This window comes from Vulpes lagopus, chromosome 1 (assembly GCF_018345385.1).
Source record: "Vulpes lagopus strain Blue_001 chromosome 1, ASM1834538v1, whole genome shotgun sequence".
NCBI lineage: Eukaryota > Metazoa > Chordata > Mammalia > Carnivora > Canidae > Vulpes > Vulpes lagopus.
The window spans coordinates 53,226,660-53,232,659 of NC_054824.1; positions in this window are offsets into that span (position 1 = coordinate 53,226,660).

Below are 6,000 nucleotides of genomic sequence, written 5' to 3' on the forward strand. Positions count from 1 at the left end.
AGAGAGAGAGGCAGAGACACAGGGAGAGGGAGAAGCAGGCTCCATGCACCGGGAGCCTGACGTGGGACTCGATCCCGGGTCTCCAGGATCACTCCCTGGGCCAAAGGCAGGCGCTAAACCGCTGTGCCACCCAGGGATCCCTGAAATGTAAATTTGAATGCCATCTTTATATAGAGACAGCTGAAGTCACAGATCTTGGGAGTATATCCACATTTAGGGCACAAGACAAAGAAGTAAAACTGACATGGAAATAGAAGAAATTAATAGGAAGATGAGGTCAAATGTCACAGAAACCAAGCCAAGGGAGAGTTTTAGGAAGGAGAAGGTGTTCAATAGGGTTAATCCTGCGCAGAGGCTTAGAAGGAGAGAACCAAGAAGGTGCTGCTGAATTTGAAAGTGGGAGGTTATTCAAGATTTTAGAATGTGCAGTGACAGCAAAACAGTGGAGTCAGAAGCAAGAATGCATAGGATCAAGTAATGAGAAAGTGGAGGAAATAAGGACAGACATGTCTTTCAATAACCATGGCAGACATAAAGATACTTCCATCTGAGCCATCCTTTGCTTCTTCCGATAGGGGAAGAGGTGGGCATCTTTCAGTGCTTTGGATTTTATTTTCCTTTGCCTGAGGAAACTTACTCTCCTAAACTGTCCTCTGTCTTCAACCTTTTGTCTTGAACTCACAACCCTGAGATTTAGAGTCGCATGGTCTACTGACTTAGCCAGCCAGGTTCCCCTCATATTGCTTTTGATCCATGGCTCTATGTATGACAGTTGTTACATATGAGGAAAAAAGTAAACTGTGTTTGGTCATTTGGATTTGCCTTCAGGGAGAATAACCAAGAAGAGCTGTTCAGTTGAAGAAAGCAGCTGCTCTGTGACACTTTGTAAGCTCTGCTCTACCACCAGTGTTCTAAGATGCCTCCATGTGGTTCCAGCCCTTGTTGTCTGGGCCCATCAGTGTGCTTTCCTTATTCACTTCTGTTTTCTCACAGTGCCCCACCCTCCATCCCACCCGAAGACACAAGAGCACAAGAGGTCTGAGATTTGGATCTCCACGATGGATGTTCCCCATGAATGTGAAGGGAAGAGTCATCGTTTTTGTTGCAGAACACAGAGTCTGGGGCTTGAAGTGTGAGGATAGGAATGAACAAAAGCAAACACAAGAATGTTTCTTTTTTTTAATTTTTATTTATTTATGATAGTCACACAGAGAGAGAGAGAGAGAGGCAGAAGGAGAAGCAGGCTCCATGCACCGGGAGCCCGACGTGGGATTCGATCCCGGGTCTCCAGGATCGCGCCCTGGGCCAAAGGCAGGCGCTAAACCACTGCGCCACCCAGGGATCCCCACAAGAAAGTTTCTTACAGGGCCCCTGGGTGGCTCAGTTGGTTGAGCATCTGCCTTCAGCTCAGGTCATGATCTCAGGGTCCTGCGATTGAGCCTTGCCTTGCACTTCCCAGTTAGTGGGAGTCTTCCTGTCCCTCTGCCCTTCCCCTTGCTCATTCTCTTTCTCTCTCTCAAATAAATAAGTAACATCTTAAAAAAAAGTGTTCTCAGAGAATCTGTCATTCCTTCAGCATAATCCATCTGAGGTTCTCAGTGACTGAGCCTTGGAACTTAAAGGAAGGAGATGCTATATTGAGACAGGCCCTTCCCAATCTCAATCTATATCATATTTTCTATTTAGTTCAGAGTAAGTTGGCTGGGGACTCTGTGTACTTTAAGACTCTGAGTGAGAAAATTTGGAAAAACAATTAGTCATTGAACTGCTTTTGGATGAAAGTAGTGGGCTCAGAGCCTGCTAAGTTATGTCTGATTGGGTTCATTTGACTGATAAGATGATTGATGTTCAGAGAATTTAAGTAATCTACCTAAACTCATAGAGCTAAATAACAGATAGATATGGGCTAAACCTAATCCAGCCAGGGCCGTTTGTCGTTTAAGCTCTAGTACATAGTGCTCAGGGTTTATAAACTAAAAAATGTTGAGATGTGATAAAAGGAGTTAACTGGCTCCAAAATGTTAAAGGAAACTGATATCAAAAAAGCAAAGTTAAATTTTATATTGTCTTTTTTTAAAAAAAAATATGTGCCTTCACAGAATCAAGCATCATGTCAATTGGTCAGTTGCATTTTATCACGTTAAATAATTCTATGTAAATTATATTTATTGTTGGATATAGATGAATTTTTATGGTTGGATCTCATGTGCAGTGAGGCTTCAAAAGGAAGAGTGCCTAAGGCTTAGGAAAGTTGTAACATGGACCTATCTATTCACCCTAGCCTCTGGAGAAGCTGTATCTTTTGCCCTTCTTGGAGAGATTTTATTTCAGACAAACAAAAAGAAAGCAAGAAGGAGAAGATGAAGTAGGGGCAAGGGAGGTGAGGGATAGGAGAAAAGAGAGGGAGACCTAGGCACAATCAACTCTAGGAAGATGGTCTTATGTTTCCTTTTTACTACCATAAATGCTTAGTTCAAATTAGGCACAGATTAAGCATCTAACAAAAATACATGAAAGAAGGAGAAAACATTGATAAAAAAAAAATTGATGCGTTAAATCTCCCAGTTCCTCTTACTGGAGTTTGATCAGGGTTGAGAAGAGGGCAGCATTCATGGTGCAGACTGACCTCCAGATGGGACCCACATCCAATTAGAAGGGAGATGAAAGGCTTTTCCAGCAGAAGAGGAAAACCCACCCAAGGAACAAGACCAAACATATAATGGCACACATCGACTCAGCTGTTTCTTAGTTTCGTCCCTGTACTCCACCACAATATTAGTGGGGGTTCAGAATTTTCTGTTCACTTTTATATATAGTATAGCCAGGTGGCCAGTCAATATAAAAAACAGATGCAATAGCAAATCATTTAAGTTTATTGAGCCATTTCTATACCCTAGACACCATGACCATGCCAACAGTGTAATGAGCATTATCAAGGATATCCAGAATGACTAAAGCTGAGGCCAGGTGTCAACCAGGGCTGCCAAAAGCAAGTTTACACTTGTTATCATATGCTCTGAAAAAGGTAGATAATTATTTAATGTGAATTTATTTGATTATTAATGTTGGTTAATGTTTCTGCATTGGTTTCAAAGACATTTTGATCCATTATTATTTTTTCAGTTTACATCTTCTGTCCTTTGAGGAGATGATCTTAATGCTTGCCTTATCAATTAACATGAGCTTTTCATATTCATTCAGTCAACAAATGTCTACTTGTAGTACAGTATAAGTGTCTACTAGAGTTGTAGCTGGGATGCTTCTGCTCATGCAGGGGTCTCATTTCCCAGCACCCTCAGAATCCATCAGAGGGCAAGAAGACTGGGTTCCCAGATCTCCACATCCAGGACCACATGGAGGTCCACCTGCAAGGTGCCAGACATTGTTCAAGGCACTGGGGATATAGCATTGAACAAGGCAGACAAATATTCCTTCCCACAAAGAGCTTTGATTTCTAGTGAGGAGAGAGAAACAAAACCAGAATAAATAGGTGACACAGTACACACCATGGAGAAAAAGAAGTCATAGAATTTGGAGGCAGAGTGCCAGGGTGGTCAGAGAAGCCTTCACTGAGAAAGTGACATTTGCCCAAAGACAAATTCTTTTTTTCTTTTTCCAAAGACAAATTCTAATAAGGGAAGAGAAGTTCATGAGGAGGAAGAGTGTACTGGGAGAGGGAACAGCAAGGATGAAACCCTGAAAGTGGGAGTGTGTTTACTTCTTGGACTAATAATCCAGCTATTAATGTCTTGCAGTATTTGTGACAAATATTTTCTCAATTTGTGGTTTTCCTTTCAGTTTAACGTTTCAACATATAAAAGATTTACAGTTCTGTGCAGCTGAATCTATGACTTTTCTCCTTTGTTTTTTCCCATATCTTTAAAAAACTTTTAATTGTGAAATACATAATGTATGCAAAAGAATGAACAAAATAGTATGTGTACAATTTAAAGAACTAAATAAAAACAAACAAAATCCCAACACCTGAAATCATGGTACCCAAGTTCAGAAGTGAAATATTACCAGGACTTGAGGTTCTGGTGCCCGTCCCCTCTTCCTCTTTTCCTCTAGAAGGAGCCGGATTTTCATGTTACTTTTGTTCTTGCTTTTAAAAATAGTTTATCACACTTATGTTTACATCATATATATATATATTTTTTTTTATTTTATTTATTTTTATTTTTTTGTAAATTTATTTTTTATTGGTGTTCAATTTGCCAGCATATAGAATAACACCCAGTGCCCATCCCATCAAGTGCCCCCTTCAGTGCCTGTCACCCAGTCACCCCCACCCCCCTCCCACCTCCCCTTCCCCCACCCCTAGTTCATTTCCCAGAGTTAGGAGTCTCTCATGTTCTGTCTCCCATTCTGATATTTCCCACTCATTTTTTCTCCTTTCCTCTTTATTCCCTGTCATTATTTTTTATATTCCCCAAATGAATGAGACCATATCATGTTTGTCCTTCTCCGATTGACTTACTTCACTCAGCATAATACCCTCCAGTTCCATCCATGTTGAAGCAAATGGTGGGTATTTGTCATTTCTAACGGCTGAGTAATATTCCATTGTATACATAAACCACATCTTACTTATCCATTCATCTTCCGATGGACACCGAGGCTCCTTCCACAGTTTGGCTATTGTGGACATTGCTGCTAGAAACATCGGGGTGCAGGTGTCCTGGCGTTTCATTGCATCTGTGTCTTTGGGGTAAATGTCCAGCAGTGCAATTGCTGGGCCGTAGGGCAGGTCTATTTTTAACTCCTTGAGGAACCTCCACACAGTTTTCCAGAGTGGCTGCACCAGTTCACATTCCCAACAACAGTGCAGGAGGGTTCCCCTTTCTTCACATCCTCCCCAATATTTGTGGTTTCCTGCCTTGTTAATTTTCTCCATTCTCACTGGTGTGAGGTGGTATCTCATTGTGGTTTTGATTTGTATTTCCCTGATGGCAAGTGATGCGGGGCATTTTCTCATGTGCTTGTTAGCCATGTCTATGTCTTCCTCTGTGAGATTTATTTTATTTTATTTTATTTTATTTTATTTTATTTTATTTTATTTTATTATTTTATTTTATTTATTTTACTTTATTTTATTATTTTATTTTACTATTTTATTTATGTTTTTAATAATAAATTTATTTTTTATTGGTGTTCAATTTGCCAACATACAGAATAACACCCAGTGCTCATCCCGTCAAGTGCCCCCCTCAGTGCCCGTCACCCATTCACCCCCCCCCCCTGCCCTCCTCCCCTTCCACCACCCCTAGTTCGTTTCCCAGAGTTAGGAGTCTTTATGTTCTGTCTCCCTTTCTGATATTTCCTACCCATTTCTTCTCCCTTCCCTTCTATTCCCTTTCACTATTATTTATATTCCCCAAATGAATGAGAACATATAATGTTTGTCCTTCTCCGATTGAGTCATTTCACTCAGCATAATACCCTCCAGTTCCATCCACGTTGAAGCAAATGGTGGGTATTTGTCATTTCTGATGGCTGAGTAATATTCCATTGTATATATAGAACACATCTTCTTTATCCATTCCTCTTTCGATGAACACTGAGGTTCCTTCCACAGTTTGGCTATTGTGGACATTGCTGCTAGAAACCTCCGGGTGCAGGTGTCCCGGCGCTTCATTGCATCTGTATCTTTGGGGTAAATCCCCAACAGTGCAATTGCTGGGTCGTAGGGCAGGTCTATTTTTAACTCTTTGAGGAACCTCCACAAGTTTTCCAGAGTGGCTGCACCAGTTCACATTCCCACCAACAGTGCCAGAGGGTTCCCTTTTCTCCGCATCCTCTCCAACATTTGTTGTTTCCTGTCTTGTTAATTTTCCCCATTCTCACTGGTGTGAGGTGGTATCTCATAGCGGTTTTGATTTGTATTTCCCTGATGGCAAGTGATTCTGAGCATTTTCTCATGTGCGTGTTGGCCATGTCTATGTCTTCTTCTGTGAGATTTCTCTTCATGTCTTTTGCCCATTTCATGATTGGATTGTT